The sequence below is a fragment of the Petaurus breviceps genome, unplaced genomic scaffold (assembly GCF_028583685.1).
Source record: "Petaurus breviceps papuanus isolate PSGF00001 unplaced genomic scaffold, PetGlider_PUasm1.0 90603, whole genome shotgun sequence".
NCBI classification, from domain to species: Eukaryota; Metazoa; Chordata; class Mammalia; order Diprotodontia; family Petauridae; genus Petaurus; species Petaurus breviceps.
The window spans coordinates 3,564,912-3,584,562 of NW_027187284.1; positions in this window are offsets into that span (position 1 = coordinate 3,564,912).

Consider the following 19,651-nt stretch of genomic DNA (forward strand, 5'->3'; position numbering starts at 1 on the left):
AGGAAAGAAGGAAGGAAGGAAGGAAAGAAGGAAGGAAGGAAGGAAGGAAGGAAGGAAGGAAGGAAGGAAGGAAGGAAGGAAGGAAGGAAGGAAGGAAGGAAGGAAGGAAGGAAAGAAGGAAAGAAGGAAGGAAGGAAGGAAGGAAGGAAGGATCCATACTTTACCTTCTGTTACTACTTAGCAATATTTTAAAAGTATAAGTCTAATAGAATGAAGGCAGCCTCTCTAGCAACACAGATTTTTTTTTCCTGTCCATTACAGCATAAGCCCCTATGGTAGTAACAAAGTTTTAAAGCTTGTCTGTGCATCAGCATTGGAAAACAAAGAACTACCGAAATGTGGAGGAATGGCTCTTAGTATTCCTGTTTGTTTTTCAAACCCCAGAATCACTCTGAGAGTATGGAGGAGTTTCAAATGAATAAAAAGATGTTATGGAAACCCAGACTGAAAAGATGTCCTTCTCTGTCCTCTTAATGAGATATATAGTTCACCCCTCCAATAAAAAAAAGCTTTATCTTCAAGTAAACTTCTTAAGTTCAGAAAGATTCCTTTATCAATTATCTACAGGATCCCAGATACATTGTTTTAATACAAGGGTAGTAGGATTCATAATATGTGCATACAAAATTTTAAAGCACTTGACCAATTTGTTTAAGTTTGATATCTAACAGCAAACAAACAAAAACCACTCATTTATTTAAAAAAAAATCCTATTTGAAAGCAGACAGGGATTTGCTTTCCTTGATTTTCTTCTTCTCCCTTCTTCTGAATTACTTCCACAATGCTTGTGAGTAATGTGATGCTGAAACTACTTATTAAAAGAGATCAACATATGTCTAATCTTTGCATTACTCGCAGCTTTGGATGAAATCTAGTGATGCAGCATACATGTCATGTGTACTAGGCCATATATTAGATCCTTAGTTCCATAATATTTGGCAATCTGCTGGAAGGTTGAGTTCCAGGAATCCTAGCCAATGAATTATAATGTTCCCTTTTGCCAGCTTCACAACACCACTCTTTAAATATTATATACAGATTCTGCTTTCTTAATTTGGGGAGTGGGCAAAGGAGAACAAGTGTATAAAAGTGTTTGACAAGTTTTAATACAATTTTGTCTCAGAAGAATGTTTAGAAAGGAAATCTACTGTAAGGTAAATACATCTCTGTTCAAATAATACAGCAGATAATCGTTTAGTGTACAACACAAAGGTCCTATTGAAGGCCTCCAGAAACAGTCATAAACCCAGTAGCAAGATTGTCAGTCCATCCCCTGGGTTCTTATTATGAGTGTCAGGCTGTTCCCTGACTACATCTGTTGACTGGTCAAGAGTTCTTTACTAAGATAAGTTGAAAGCTAGGGTCTCTCTGGATCCTTTCTGAAGCAAATGGAAGCTGCCCTGGGAGCTTTGGCTGCCTGTAAACAATAAAGAATTGGCAGAGGGAACAGATGGAGTTGGAAAGGGGATAATTTAAGTAGCTGTCATGGGAAAGGAGACAGAGACTTTATAGAACATAACATTCAGTCAGTCCTCAACAAATGGTTAACAAACAAGATAATCAATGAATCTTCATAAAAAATCAACAAGAAAAATAATTCTGAATAAAAATAATATTTTCATATCAAGGATAAACATATTAAAGACAAAGAAACAGTGAGAATACAACAATGAGAGAAGGAAAAACAGAACAAATAGAACTCCTACCAAAGTCAAAATTAAGCAATAAATATTTATTAAGCTCCTACTATGTTCCAAGCACTGTGCTAAGCACTGCTGATGCCTAAGGAGGCAAAAAAAATACTTTTCCTGCTCTCAAATAATTTAGGGGGAGATGACATGTAAAACAAAAATCTCTTAATATATATATCTATAAAGTAAACTAAGTACAGGGTAAATAGAAAATAATTGAGAGGAATAATAATATAATTAAGAGGATTTGGGAATTGCTTCCTGTAAAAGATGGAATTTTTGTGGTTATTCAAGGTGTTTCCATTGTTTCTGACTCTTCATGACCCTCTTTGGGGTTTTCTTGGCAAAAATCCTGGAGTGCTTTGCCATTTCCCTCTCCAACTCTAATTAGGGTCTGACCAGGATTAATCCCAGCATTGAAATCAATAAAGCATGATAGTATACCTAAGAAATAGCTAGCTGGTTTTAAGATTTAAGGGAAATGAATCTATTCAATGAACCAGATAGTTTGACTACAGAGTCTTTAATGAAGGATTTTTAGGACTTCTGGGAGCCAAAATGGTGGATTTAACAGTAAGTCTCTATTGCTCTCCCTTATTGACCTCTGAGTCGGGGAGGGGTAACAGAAAATAATGTGACAGGAAAAATCTTGGAATAACAGAGTCAGTTGAAAGACAGAGTGGAACAGTCATTTAGTCCAGGAAAATTGGAGAAGAAACAAAAGAAGATCTCTATCATTTTGGTAAAAGAAGAGTGTAATCTAGGACAGGAAGCATCCAAGCAAGACACACCTCAGCAAACCAGCAGGAAGTCCTAAGTCCCAGGGTGGTGGAGCAGGTAAACATCAATATCAGGACCCTGATATGCCTTAGCATAGCCAGGGCAACTAGCAGACTTCAGATCAGAGAACGACCATGTGCCCAGTGCAGGTTTGGGTGGGCAGGCATCCTCCAACTAAAAGACCTCTGTGTGTTTAAGCACAACCCCAGGGAAACACAGAAAAAGCACACCTGGAATCAGTACATGCCAGACACCACCACTAGGACCTCAGTTCAACACCAAACAAGCTGTCAGATCCTGACAGTTTTCAGCTGCCAGCAACAAACACACCAGGAAACACACACACACACACACACAACAAAACAAAACAAAACAAAACCAAAAACAACAACCAGGAAGGAGGCCTTTGTTTCCCAATATAGGAATCTTTAGACAGTGACCCCTGTGCTCCAGCAGAAGAACTCAACTTCAAAAGCCAGAAAATAGGCAGAAAAGATGAAAAAGAAACAAAACCAAAGATCAGACATTGAGAATTAATTTAGTGACAGGGAAGATCAAAACAGAAACTGAGAAGAGGACATTATTAATACACCTATATCTGAAACCTCAAAAGGGTATATGAAAATTTCTTGGAAGACATCAAGAAGGATTTAAAAAGACAAATAAGAGAGGTAGAAGAAAATTTGGAAAAAGAAATGACAGGTATGCAATAGTCAACAGTTCTTGAAAAAAAAGACAAAAATTTACTGAAGAAAACAAATTAGGATTGAGCAAATGGAAGTTCACAACTCCATCAAACAAAAAGAATTAGTACAACAAAATCAAAAGAATGAAAAAAATAGAAGACAATGTAAAATGTCTCATTGGAAAAGCAACTGACCTGGGAAAGAGATCCAGGAGAGATAATTTAAGAATTATTGATGTATCTGAAAGTTATGATTTTTAAAAAAGAGCCTGGAAAATATCTTTCAAGAAATTATCAAGGAAAACTGCCTTGATATCCTAGAATCATTGAAAGAATCCACTGATCACCTCCTGAAAGAGATCCCAAAATGAAAACTCTAAGGATTATCATAGCCAAATTTCAGAATTACCAGGTTAAGGAAAAAAATACTGAAAACAGCCAGAAAGAAACAGTTTAAATATCAAGAAATCCCAGTCAAGATTATGCAGGATCTCACAGCTTTTACATTAAAGGATCAGAGGGCTTGGAATGTGATATTCTATGAGGCAGAAGAGCTTGGATTGCAACCAAGAATGAAGTACACAGCAAAACTGAACATCATCTTTCAGGGTAGTAGAGATGGTCATTCAACGAAATGAAGGATTTCCAAACTTTCCTGATGAATAAAACTAAGCTGAAGAGAAAATTCAATATTCAAATAGAAGATACAAGAGAAGCATAAAAATGAGAACAGGAGAGGAAAAAAAATACATTATTCAATAAGGTTTACATTCCTGTATAGAAGATAATACTTGTATCTCTTGAGAACTGTATCTTCATTATAACATTTAGAAGGGGTGTACAGAGTCAGATGGTGTGGGTACAGCTTGACTTTAATGTAATGATAAAATAAATTAATTGAAGTAAAAAAAAGATTGTACTAAGAGAAGAGTAAACAAGGAGGCAAAAAGTGGGTATATTAAATCATATGAATAGGTACAAAGGAATATTACAATAGAGGGAAAGAAGGAAAGGAGGTGAGTATAGTTTGACCCTCACACTTATCAGATTTGGCTTAAAAAGGGAATAATATGCCCTCAACTGGCTATAAAATCTACCTTACCCTAAAAGAAGTAGGAGGTAAAAGGGGAATATAAATAGAGGGGAGGAGATGAAAAGGGAGTCAGAATAAAAGTAAGAAGTAGTAAGGGAGAGGAGAAAAAAGGGAAGGAAGCTGATAGAAGGGAGGGCAGATTAAGAGAGGTGGTGGTCAGAAGCAAATAGTGGTGAAGAAGGAAAGTGGGAAAGGAGATGGGAAAACAAAGCTGCAGGGATTGGGGGCTAGATAGGGTGGAAAGACACAGTTACCAATCATAACTGTGAACGTGAATTGGATGGACTCTCCCATAAAATGGAAATGAATAGCAGAGGGTATTAAAAGCCATAATCTGTTACTTAAAGAAAGCATGTCTGAAGTAGAGAGATACACACAGAGAAAAGGTCAAAGGTTGGAGCAAAATATATTATTCTTCAGCTGAAGTAAAAAAAAAAAACGATTTGGCAAACCTGATTTCAGACAAAGCAGAAGCAAAAATAAATCTAAGTAAAAAAGATAAGGAAGGAAACTACATCCTACTAAAAGGTGCTATGGAAAATGAAGTAATATCAATATTAATCATTTGTGTACCAAGTGGTTTAGCATCCAAATATATGGAGAAAAAGTTATGTGAGTTACAGGAAGAAATAGACAACAAAACTATACTAGTGAAAAACATGAAGTCCTCCCTTAGAACTAGATAAATCTAACCATAAAATAAACAAGAAAGAAGTTAAGAAGGTGAATAGAATTTTAGAAAAGTTATATATTGTAGACATTTTTAGAAAATTGAATGGGAATTAAAAGGATTATATCTCTTCCTCAGTGATACATAGCACCTACACAAAAATTGGCCATGTACTAGGACATAAAGCCTCACAATTCAATGCAGAAAGACAGAAATATTAAATGTATGCTTTTCAAATCATGATGCAATATACATTTTATGTAATAAAGGACCATGATAAAATAGATTAAAAATTAACTAGAAAGTAGATAATCTTATCCTAAAGAATGAGTGGATCCAACAACAAATCACAGAAACAATAACTTCATCCAAGAGAATGACAATAATGAGACAACATCCTAAAACTTATGGTATGCAACCAAAGTAATTCTTAAGGGAAATTTTATATCTCTCAATGCTTACATGAAAAAAATAGAGAAAGAGGAGAACAATGAATTGGGTATGCAGCTAAAGAAGCTAGAAAAAGAATAAATTCAAATCCCCAATTAGAAAGCAAATTAGAAATTCTGAAAATCAAAAGAGATTAATAAAACTGAAATTCAGAAAAATATTGAACTAATAAATAAAACTAAGAACTAGTTTATGAACTAAATAACAAACTATATAAATCTTTGGTTAATTTGATTAATGAAAAGAAAGAAGAAAACAAAATTATCAGTATCAAAAATGAAAAGATTGAATTTATTTTGCCTGTAGACCAATAAATCTGACTATCTTGGTGAAATGGATGTGTTTACAGAAAAATAAATTGCCCAGATTAACAGAAGAGAATTTAAAATATTTAAATATCCCAATTTCAGAAAAATAAATTTAATAAGCCATCAATGAACTCGACAAGAAAAAAATCTGCAGGGCCAGAGGTATTTAGAGGTGAATTCTACCAAACATTTATAGAACAATTAATTCCAATATTATATAAAATATTTGGGAAAATAGGCAAAGAAGGTGTCTTACCAAATAATTTTTTTCTGATGCTAGTATGGTGCCCTTATCTTAACTGGAAAGAGCCAAAACAAAGAAAGATAATTATAAACCAATTCCCAAAATAAATATAGATCTAAAAATTTTTAATGAAATATTAGCAGAGATTACAGAAATTTATCATGAGGATAATACATTATAACCAGGGTGAATTTGCACCAGGAATGCTGAGATTACTCAATATGAGGAAAACTATCAACATAATTGCCCATATCAATACCAAATTAACTCAATAGATGCAGGAAAAGCATTTTATAAAATACAACACAATTGCTATTAAAAACACGAGCATAGAAATGGGGTTTTGCTTAAAATGATAAGTAGTATCTCTCTAAAACAATCAGCAATCATTATGTATAATGGGGATAAGTTAGAAGCATTCCCAATAAGGTTAGTCTTCAAACAAGGATTTCCTACATGATTATTGTTATTGATTACTGTACTAGAAATGTTGGATTGAGCTATAAGAGGAGAAAAAGAAATTGAAGGAATTTGTATAGGCATTGAAGAAATAAAGTTATCATTCTGTAGATGATATTATTGTATACTTAGAGAATCAACTAAAAAAACTACTTCAAATAATAGCTTAAGAAAAGTTGCAAAAAATAAAATAAACACACATAAATCAGTGGCATTTCTATATATTACTAATAAAATTCAGCAGCAAGAGACAAATTCCCCTTAAAATACCTATAGGCAATATAAAATATTTGTGAGTCTACGTGCCAAGACAAATCCAGGAATTACAGGAAAACAATTGCAAAACTCTTTTCACACAAATAAAGTCAGATCAAAATAATTGCAAAAATATCAGTTGCCCATGGGTAGACCAAGCTAATATAATCAAATGACAATTTTACCTAAATTAATTTACTTATTCTATGCCATTACAAGGAAACTACCAACAAGTTATTCTATATAGCTAAAAAATAAACAGTAAAATTCATCTGGAAGTACAAAAGGTTCAGAATATCAAGGGAATTAATGAAAAGAAATGAAAGAGAAGCTTGTCTAGCTGAACAAGATCTAAAACTGTATTATAAAGCAACAATCATAAAAAATATTTGGTTTGCACTAAGAAACTGGGTGGTGGATCAGTGAAATAGGCTAGGTACATAAGACACAGTAGGACAATAACTGTAGAAATCTACTGGCTAAACCCAAAAACTCCAATTTCTGTGATAGGAACTCACTGTTTGACACAAACCTTCTGAGAAAATTCGAAAATAGTATGGTAAAACTAGTCATTAACCAATATCTTACACTGTACGATAAGATAAGGTCAAAGTGAGTACAATGTTTTAAGATAATTCCAAACGATTCATGATGGAAAATGCTATCCACATCAAGAAAAAGAACTATGGAGTCTGAATGTGGATCAAAGCATACTATTTTCGGGGCAGCCAGGTAGCACAGCAAGTAAGACAGTGGCTCCAGTGCCGGGATGACCTGGGGATTGAATTCCGGGCTCAGACACTTAGCACCCACCCAGAAACACCTGGCCTTGTAACCTTGAGCAAGTTACTTAACCCCAATTGCTTAGGGGCAGCCAAGTGGCTCAGCAAGTAAGAGCACTGGCCCCAGTGGTGGGATGACCAGGGGATCAAATCTGGGCTCAGATACTCAGCACCACACCCAGAAATAACTGGCCATGTAACCTTGAGCAAATCACTTAACCCTGATTGCTTTAAAAAAAAAGAAAAAATCGTACTATTTTCTCCTTTTTTTTCTTTCAAATGGTTTTTCTTTTTTGTTATGATTCTTCTTTCATAAAATGACTAATGGGGAAATATGTTTAATATGGTTGTATATACATAGGCTTTATTAGATAGTATGCCATCTTGGTGATGGTGTAAGGAGGAGAGACAAGACAAGTTAGAATTCAATTTTTTTCATAATAAGTTTTGAAAACATAAAATTAGATATATAGATATATGGGTAGATAGATAGAGATATATTTAAATAAGAAATTTTAGTCTTATCTTTTCAATATTTGAATGAGGTCTATAAACATTCTTTCTGGTATATACTTAAAAGTTTCAATAGATCTATGATCTTCTCAATAGGGGTGCCACCTTCATCAATGGGAATCAAAATTCATCCACATTTTCTCACATTGTAAAGCTCTTTCCCATGTCTTCACATAAATTCTCAATATGTATGAACTGAACTCAGTGGGAGCACTATAATTTACATTAGTAAAACATACAGAATTTGTATTCAGAAAGTATTGCCTCTATGACCTTTGGCAAGAAATTAATTGTTCAGACCTTCATCTTTCTCATCAGCAAAATGACAGGATTTGATTTGGCAATCTCTAATCTCCTTCTGGCTCTCAATATCTGAACCTATGAGTGCATTCAGTTCTAGTACATAGTGTGGTATCATTTTGGATGTAATTGTCATGTGTAGAGAAGGCAAGAGTTAGCACATATACATAATAGCTGTAGTCATAGCATCAAGGTAGATGATAGTGAATTTAATTGGTTGCCATATAAAGCTGACTGGTCCAATGCTGATTAACAGCTTAGTTAAGTGTTGATAGGAGACACAAAAGTACCTGAAGGGGGGGAGGGGGGGCAGAGTCAGGATGGCAGAGTAGAAGCAGGCCCTCCCAGGGGCTCTGGCTTGCACCTTCCCCAATCAATGTAAAAAAGGGGATTCTGAACAAACTGTGGAGCTGCAGAACTTGCAGAAGTTCTAAAAGAAAACTGCCCTGATGTTTTACAACCAGAGGGCAAAGTAGAGGTTGAAAGAATCCACCGATCACCTCCTGAAAAAGATCCCAAAAAGAAAACTCCTAGGAATATTATAGCCTGGTTCCAAAATTCTCAGATTAAGGAGAGAACATTAGAAGCAGCCAGGAAGAAACAATTTGAATATTGTGGAAACACAATCAGGATAACCAAGGATCTGGCAGCTTCTACACTGAGGGATCGAAGGGATTGGTATACGATATTCCAGAGGTCAAAGGATCTGGGATTAAAACCAAGAATCACCTACCCAGCAAAATTGAGTACCATGTTTCAGGGGAAAATATGGTCATTCAGTGGAATAGAGGACTTTCAAGCATTCTTGCTGAAAAAACCAGAGTTGAATAGAAAATTTGACATTCAGATACAAGAAGCAGGAGAAGGTAAACAGGGAAAAGAAATCATAAGGAAGTTATCAAAGTTGAACTATTAACATTCCTATATGGAAAAACAATAATTGTGACTGATGAAACTTTTGTCAGTATGAAAATAGCTGAAGGGAAGAGAAACATATATATATATATATATATATGTATTACATATGTGAGTGTGTGTATATATATTTAGGTGTATACATAGAGGACACAAGTCCAACTTAACAGGAAAGGATGATACTTACAAGGTGAAATTAAGAGTTGAGATAGGAATTTACTGAGAGGAGATGGGGAGAGACAGAATGGGATAAACTATCTCATAATGAAGAGACAAGGGAAAATGCTTACAATGGAGGGTAAGAATAGGAAGGCAATCATTGAATTTGGCTTGGGGAGGGAATGAAATACAGATTAAATAGATTATCTCACCCTACAGGAGAGCAGGGGGGAAAGGGATTAGGGGGGGTAATGGAAGGGAGGGCAGGTTGGGATGGGGGAGGAGGGAAATTGGAAGCATCCACTTTTAAAAAGGGATGGGATTAAAGTAGAGCATAGAACAAGTGGGAGGTGGGATAGGAGGGAGGGAAATATAGTCAGTCTTTCATAATATATCTTCTATGTTAAAGTTTTGTATAGCTACACATATACAGACTATACTGAATTGTTTATCTTCCCAGTAAGGGTGGGTGACAAGAGAGGAAGGGAATTAATCTGGCATTCAAAGTTTTAAAATCAAATGTTTAATTATACACACACACATACACACATATACATACATATATATATATATATATATACTATTATTAATACTACTTTATATGTAATTGGGAAATATACAGGCACTGGGACATAGAGATCCACCATGCCCTACTGGAAAACTTGAAAGGGCTATGGGAGAAAATATGGGAGAGAGCATATTGGAGGAGGGAATATCCTGGGGGAATGCTATTTTGGGTTGGTGGGTAGGGGAAAAATGGGGAGAAGATTTGTAACTAAACATATGGTGGAAATGAATGATGTAAATCAAAAGTTAATAAAGCATTTGAAAAATGGAAAAAAAATAAAATTGATGAAGCAGAAAAAAAAGTACCTGAAAGATCTTGATTCAGCTTTCCCAAAATTCCAACCTTAAAAAAGAGAACTATTGGCAAAAGTCTTGAGGATTTAAAATGCATATTATTAGTTCCAAAATTCCATAACTACAGTGGCCATGACTAGATCCTAAGACTATAGTCTCTTTACCTCTTGCTAAAGTATCTAGGAGAGGAGTTCTCCAGTTTCACCTTGCACCTGGACAGTTCCATTTGGAAAAACACCCTTACATTTTGAATCCACCACCATAATCCCCATCCCCACTTGGGATATGAGTAGGACTAATTTGAAAACCTGGAATTGAAATAATCTTTTTAATATTCAGAAACTATTTCAGGCCCAAAATAATGTTGGTATTCAGATAGTCAATAGAACATGTAATGAATGAATGGATGAAAATATTTTTATTAAGCACTATATTCAAAGCACTGTGCCTTAATATAGTGCTGAATGATACAAATACATAAATGAGGTAGTTACTGATTTCATTGAATTTAAATTCTAATAGAAGAACAGGCCTCTATGAATATATGGCTTCAAGGCAGATTGAAGGATGCATGCAAGGAAAACAGATTAATTAAAGAAGGCTTATAACCAGAGGGCTGGCCATCAGGTTATCAATTTATCTTTTGACTATAGCATGTCATGAAACATATTCTAGATCACAGGCTATCAGATTTATAGTTGGAGAGGACCTTAGTTGTCATCTAATATTACATCTTTGTTACAAATGAGGAAATTGAGGCAGAGAGTCAAAGGCATGTCCATGATCATGTAGGTAGTTGTTGGAGGAGTACAAAGGCACTATTACTACTAAAGCATTAAGAGATTGTATATCACATTGAAAGAAGTAATGACAAATAACATTTAAATCATTCATCCTAAATATTCCAAAGTATTAAATAAGGAGAGTACTTTATCAATTTTTGAATTGACCCAATTAATAGATTTCTCCATGTTTCACAAAATGGTAATGATGGGTTTTTCTCTAATGCAAGAAAACCAGCATTAGGCTTCCACCCTTCTCTCTGATATTGGTGGAATTTCCTTTTGACTTACAGTTTGACATGACAAAACTGGGGTTTCAAAATGCAGCACTTAAGCAACAGATGTAAAATGCTTCTATAGAAATAGCTTCTGTCTAGGCAGTGTTTGAAACTTTCTAAAAAATCAGTCTTTGGCTCTACAAGTGGGTGGAGTCAGTTTTTGCCTCTCAGAAGCACAGTGATTCATCAGATGTTTTCACTAGGAAAGCATCGTAATGAGTGCTAGGAGTCCCAGAAGACTTTCCAAACATCTGAGTAGAGTGACACCAGTTCCAGTCTAATGGAACCATCACAACCTCATTCCCCAAACCCATATCAAATTGCCCACTTTTGGGGTAGCTTATCTAAGAAATCAAAGAGACTCCTGATAGCCTACTTGGAACCCAAATTATCAATCACCAGATTTGCTAGCTCATTCATATGTCAGGGAATAAAATAAAATAAGATCCCTTTCAGGATTTTTAACCTAGACATGAGAATATTTGACCTGCCTGAGCAGTTTTAAGTATATTTATCTTAGGTTTTTATGTTTAAAACATTTGTGATTTTGTTAATATTCATATTCCATACAACAATACATAGCAAAACTCCCTTACAACTTAGTAGATGGTCTTTTGAGACTTTTGGTGGGCCAAAATGATTCATAATCCTCTAAATTCATCCAAAAGGTTGTTCACACATAAACATATGATCCTTCAATGGGTTTGGACTTGATTCATGACATTTCAGCAATCCAGAGTTAGCTCCATAAATCAATGAGACATTGGAGGAGAACCACAGTTAAGGCAAACAACTTGTTCCCCCCCCCCCAAGGTTGGCAATATGGTTGTGTGTGTATGTGTGTGTGTGTGTGTGTCTGTGTGTGTGAGGGAGAGAGGGCATGCTTCCTTCTCAGTCTGCTCTTTTACCACATCACTATGCTCTACAGAACAGTTCTCTGATTTTTTTTTTTGTAACTCGATGACCCTGCAATTCTTTTGAAGCCTGTCTTTCATCAAAAGCATCCTTCTTTGCATCTATTCTCTCATCACTCCTCTCTATGGGTTTCTGCAGGTGAAAATGCCTAACTAATGTACTATACTCTTTTATAGCACATGTATGTACTTTGCCTTTTGGTACTGGATTTCCAAGAGGCAGGATTAAAAAAAATTTCATATAGATAATGGCTTTCACATTTCAAATGACCCCCTTGCTCTGCTCAATTAATTACAAAAGTTTGGTAAAAATGAATGGTGCTATAATATAAAGCAGAATCTTTGGGAGAGGCAACTCAAATGTAGAAATGCATCAGCATTGTGAAAATTGTGCTTAAGCTTTTATGCTCAGAGAAAAGATATGTATTGATATGTATATATGAAGGATTCAATATTTATAAGTGTATGTGTGTATGTATATACACACATACATATACACAAACATAAATGTGTGTTTGTGATTGTGTCACTTACAAATAGGGAATGGAGAAAATACTTGATTCAAAAATACTTCATAAAATTATAGAGAATTTAAAAATATACAATAAAATTATTCTTAAGATAATTCAGCAGATACAAGAAGGAAGAAGTTGTATCCATACTTAAAATGCAGATTGGTAAATAGGCGTAATGTCATTAGTATACAGTCTACTTTTATGTCTGAAGATAGTAGCCAAATTTTCCATGAATGCCCAAAGGGGAAGAAATCGACAACCTTTAGAAACTACTGAGATACTATAGAGACAGAACCTTCCAAATATTAAAGAGCTATATATGTTGGTTACATATATTAGGGTAATATATTTTAGCTGTGATGAGGCAGGTTGGCCACACAGTAGAAAGATTTTTGGATCTGAAGTCAGAATCATCTGATTTCAAATTTTACCTTAGATACTTACTAGCTATGTGACCCTCATCAATTTATTTAACTTCTGCTTACCTTAGTTTACTAATCTGCTAAAGGGGGTAAAATAACACTTATCTCCCAGAATTATTATAAGGATTAAATGTGACAAAAATTATTTTTATCCCAGAAAATGCTAAATAAGTGCTAGATGATATTGATAATGATGATTGTTTCAGTTCTAAATATCAAACTCTTATTTGTAGTTTTTATTCCAATTCTAATTCAGTAACAGGGTAGGTACCATCCCATGGCTACAAATTCCACAGGGAATATCAATCCAGAAGGAATGATATGCTCTCAACAATGGAATGTTAAAGGCATCAAGAGAAAAAGTTTTGATCAAGGAGAATGGAGGAAATTTATTTAAAGAAACTTATGTGGATCTCATAAACCAAGTCAGATTTCTAAAAGAACACTGTACATAAAATAGAAGAATATGTCGGTAAAAGAGGATGAATGCCAAAGTTTAGCATGGTCTAGTAAGAATAATGTCAGCTATGCTAAATTACAAGAACCATTGTTTGGTGAGCAATGATAAGGATAACAACAAGGTATGTTTTTAGCCAAAGATCCAAGGAGCTATTATACTTGGGCTTGACTCAGTCTTACGGAATCTTAGTTCATGTTCAACAGTGGAATGAAATGAGGCATGCAGTAGGTCATTCCTCAGTTACAGAATATATATGTGTGTGTGTGTGTGTGTGTGTGTGTGTATCTAGCTCTATCTATAAAAAAAAAGATACTCCAGCACTTAAGTTATTTTGGCCCTCTAATCCCCAAACCAGAAAGAAATGGGATCAATAGGATTAGGCATGAAGATCCATGTAGTCATAGCCATTCACCAAGTGTGAAAGGCCCCAATTATGGAGGAGTGGGGGAGGTGTCTTTTGTGATAATGAAGCTGCATCAGTAACAGGAAGTTGTGCCAAGAAAAATACAGCTTTTGTTCTAGCCCCATAAGGCAATCATTATCCAAGCCATTTGTGTCACTTTCAGAGGAAAAAAAATAGCCTGACCCATGTTTGCAGAAGGGGAGAATGTTGGTAGAAAGTAGTCCTACCACAGACATTTTAAAAATCATGTTCCCCCATATGGGTTGGTGAATGATAAAAGAAAAGGGAATGGAGCATTACAATTTTATATTGATTTTCTTTTCCATGCCAAGAACTTTAATATTTGGACTAGAAAGTATGGGGGAGGGGAGGCTAGGTTGCCCAGTGAGTAGAGCACTGGCCCTGGAGTCAGGAGTATCTGAGTTCAAATCCAGTCTCAGACCTTAATACTAGCCGTGTGACCTTGAGCAAGTCACTTAACTCCAATTGCCCTGCCCTCCCTCTCCAAAAAGCAAATAAAATAAAATGAAGTATGGGGGAAAATTTTTGTAAGATAATGAATTCAAAGATAATTAAAGACCCAGATGAAATAAATTACTGGGACTGAAAGAACTCATAGATGTAATTATTAACCTAATGTTAGAGGCTTTTGAAATATCATGGGAAAAGGTAGATGAGGATCAGTACTAAAGAAGGACAAATGATGTTCCATTTTTTTAAATGAAAAATGGAATCTGAGAAATGCCAGTCAATGAGTTTGAATTAGATTCCCAGAGAAATTCTATAATATATTCTTAATGAACTTCTACAATAAAAGAATGTGGAGGAATCATGATTTTGTCCAGAAAGAACATTCAAGAATGACCATGATTTATTTTATATATGATTTAACAATCAGGAAAATATGTAAATATATTTCACCTAGAATTCAGGAAAATATGTAACTATAGTTCACTTAGAATTCAGCAAGACTTTGGACAGTGTTTCATTGCTATACTCTAGGCAACATCATAGAGTTCATTAGGTTCAGTACCTGTAGATATATTGGACTCAAAATATAATGATTAGCAGGTTGGTCTAAACTTGGGAATATCTACTGAAATATCACCAGTAGCTGTTCTTGTCATTGTTATTTTACACATTTATCTATGATTTTGTTGAAGCCAATTATGGTATAGTTACAAAAATATAGTAGACACAAAAAAGGGAGGGATTGTTAACATATTGTTAATAGGAACATATATATAAATACAGATCTCAACCTAGTAATCTCAAATCTAATAAAATGACACTTAATAGGAATAAGTGCAAAGTCTCTTTTTTGTGAGGAAGGATTTTTCTGCATAAGTATAGTAAGGAAAAGGAAAAGAATAGAATCTAAACTTTATAGGAGTCAGCATAATATTCCAAACACGGGAGAAGACAATTCTACTCTGCCATTGTCAGACAATATTTGGAATACTACACTTTAGTTTTTAATGCCACATTTTAGGAAGGGTATTGACAAGCTGGAACATACATAAAGGATGATTTCCAGGTTGAACAAGAGAAGAGATATGGTCCCATATGAGGATCAGTTGAAGAAAATGGGCATTTTTAGTCTGGAAAAATAAAGCACATTTTAGAAAGATATAATTACTTTGAAGTACCTGAGGAGATGCTTGGTCAGAATTAAATTAACTTCTACTTGTTGACTCCCTAGGACAGATGTGCAGCAACAGGAAGAATTTTATTTTTTCCAGAATTTATTTACTTTTCAAAAATGTTCAACACTCATTTCCACAAGATTTTGATTTCCAAATGTTCTCCCTATCCCCTACCCCAAGATGGCATGCATTTGATACAGGCAAAATTTTAAAACATATATCATTTCTATGTAAAGATAACATTTGTAATAATTAGACCTATCCTAAATTGGAGTGGACTTACTTTGGACCTCCTTAATAAAAATACTAAGTCATAAATTGGGTGACTACTTCATAAAGACATCAAACAGTAGAGATGTTTAAATTTGCAGCTGACCATATTCTTAAGTGTGGCCCTAACAAACTTGAAATGAAATCAGGAAATATTTAACAAAATAAACACAGAAAACCCCTAGTGAAGCATAGATACCATTAATTTGTTTTTCTTTTTCCAAGTCAATATATGGCCTGCAGAGACCTCCTTCTATTTGATTTTGATTCCCTTGTCATAGATTGAAAACTATTCAGGTATCAGTTAGAGTAGCTGACTTCTTCGATCTCATCTAATTTTCCAATCTATGGGTGTATGAATATTGTGAGATTATAATTCAATAATCACTTCTCCCAGCCCTTTCAGAAACTAAATTAATTTGCTTAAGCCACAAGTTTAAATTCACCAAGGACAATAAGATGATGTATAACTTTTTTTTTAACTTAATTGGTCATTCCTCCTTTGAACTATTTTTTAAAATAATACTTGCCCAATCTGAATATTATTTTCCTTTGTAGAAAAAGTAAAAAAAATATATAAAAATGAAATATTTTTTCCTTTTTTGTCATCCATTATTATCCTTTATCTTTTCAGAACTATTCTGAACAAATCGAATAACTTCTTGATGGGAGATGGGGGTATCTAACAGAAAATTTATGAAATCTGTTTCTATTTTATTTGGGTTTATTGCTCCTTTCAGCTCATTCTCATAGTTAGTGTACCTTCCACTATTCTTCCAGCATTGTCTCGCATTTATGTGTTTAACCTGAATTACTTTTAATTCCTATAATGTATTTTAAACATGTTAGTCAATGAGTTCTCTATGCATACACACTGTTTTTTTTTCATTTTTGACAATTTCCTATTTTCTTAATTATTGGAAGTGTTTGTGTTTGTCTCATCAGCATGGATACATTCCTCATTACAATTTTAAAGACTATCATTTTACCTTTCCTTTTTCTAATCTCTGAAATTTGTTCTCCCAAAAGACATTCACTTCAACAAATTTTTCGAAAGCAAAACTCTAAGGGAAAAAAAATTGCAATACTAAAATTTTTAATATAATCAACATGAACCATTTACCAATAGAATTGTGATATTCCTTTAACGTAGGGTTGGATGAAATGGCTGCTTAAGTCCCTTCCAATTTTGAAATTCTATTATTTTATTGCATAAATCATTTCAGAAGGTTATATTGTAGCAACAAATGGAAAAGATAAAATGTTGAGGAAAGGGAGAAGAAAGAGGGTAATTGAGACAGAGCTGCTATATTTGAAGAAAATCAAACCCAATTTAAAGTATACTCTCTATTAATACAAGTCATAAATTTGGTAGATACTAAAAATGGAAACTGTGCAATTGAAAAATACTTTATACTCCTCCAAAAGAATGATAGAAAGAACCAACTTGACTGTAATTATAAAGGCAAATGGTCTAAACTCCTCACTAAATTGAACAAAACTGACAGAGTAGATTAACAAGAAAAAGACAACAATATCCTGCTCAACAGATATATATTTAATCCAGTAAGATCTTAGTAGATTCAAAATGAAAGCCAGGTTTAAAATTGATGATGTTATTTATTGCCAAATGATGAAAAGTGGGAGTTGTACTAATGATATTGGACAAGAGTGAATTCAAACAAGAAAGTATTCAAAGACATAAAGAGGGACAGTATGTTAAAAATAGTCTATATGAAATATTAATAAAATCTAAACATATTAAGAAAACAATTATGTAGCAGAATTTTTAAAAGAATACTTAGCTTTGGGAGAAGAAATGAAAAATAAACAATAGTGAAGGATTTTTAACACCCTGTTATATGGTAAATATGACAGAAGTAAAATGAGAAAAAAGTAAACCAAATATTTAACTCCTTAGATTGTATTTATTCCTATCCTTCTGGTTAGAAAGGAAAGAAAGAAAACATAGTAAAAAAAAAACCCAATACATAACACATCTCCTTCTTTAAAGTATATATAAACATTGGCCACATCCTGTATTAAAACATAGGCAAGTAAAGAAATATACAGATTCTCTGCACTTTATTTATACAACACTGCAGTGATTAAAAATTATGCAGACTAAATATTTCAATTCTCTTGAAAACTAAAAAAGTGACATTAACATAAATTGACATAACTGCCAAAATAAAGGACATTATTTAAAAATTTAAAGATTATAAAAATATTCTTCATATCAACATCCACGTGATTCGATAGTCAGAGGCAAATTCATAGTCTTCTGTTGCTATGGTAATGAATTCCATAATTACAAAAAATAAAACAAAAACAATCTCAGAAACAAGAACAACTACACAACAGAAAACAAACAACAAAGTTTTATACTAATGGCAAAATATTTAGCATTAACAAATTGAATGATTAAAAATAGTTGGATTATTATGACACAAAACTGATAAACATAAGAATAATAAAATTTATAAGCAGTTTCATGTCATTAGAAATTAGAAGGGAAAATTACAAAGGCTAAAGATATTTATATAAATACCATAAGCAACTCTATTGTAATACATTTGAGAGTAAAAGAAATAGCTGATTACCTATAGTAGTATGAAATTCCAAAACAAACAAGAAATGAACATCCTAAATGGAACATAAACTCAAATTGAGAAAGCAGGCAAGCCATTAAAGATTTGTGTAGCTAAAGGATCCTGAAACCACATGTATTCCTTTGAATTCTCTTAACAGAAAATTACAGGATAAAAAGAATAAAAATACTATTCTATATAAACTGTTTAAAGATAGAAAAATAGGATACATAGCTCCTCCAATATGTCAAATATGAAGTTGATTCATATAATAAACAAAGTTGTAAAATAAAAGAAAATATAGTTCAGCAATATAAACAAATGCCAAGGCAATACTACTAAATAAAATAATTTAAATATACATAAAAGCAAAAAAGAAAACAATAAATGTGTATCATGATGTGAAATCATACATCAGAGACTTCTACTTACATGAAATAAATATAGGATTTAGTATCAGGAAATTAGCCAATATATTTGTTTTTAAAAGATAAAAACAGAAAAAATACATGATAATATCCGATGCAGAGAAAGCTTTCAATAACATAGCATTTATTTCAATTTGGTTTTAAAATTTCAAAAAATGTAGAATAGAAATATCTTTTATGACATATACTTTGTTCATATTTGAACCTGAATTAGTATGATAACCAATACAGGTAAATTAGAAGCATTTAGATTAAAAATATCTATTTAGATATTATTTTAGGACTATTAGAAAAGGCAAAAAAAGGAAATTAAAGGAATAATAATTGGTAATGAAGAAGTTAAAATATGTATAAAACAGAAAGGGACATCAAAGTAATGATTATTGCCAATGAAGTTAAAATATTTCTCTTTTCAGATGACTTAGCAATATGGCAAAATATTCAAGCCAGTAGTCATAACAGATAAAAAATTTATTTTTAATTCTGTATTTGCCAATCTAGCTTGTGTTGGAAACATGCCAAGTAACCAATCAAGGATCTGGATATTACTCTTTCCTCAAATACTAATTTGTTCTTCTGACAGGGTACACTCACCCTTTTTAAACTAGTCTGGTGGTCATGCATACCTTCTCCCTCACTACTTTGGTGCCAGATTTAATGGTGGTACCCAATAATCTTTAGTCTTACTATAGTTTAGAAAACCCCAAATCAAGGGATATATCAACCTCAGTCTTCTTCTTCTTCTTCTTCTTCTTCTTCTTCTTCTTCTTCTTCTTC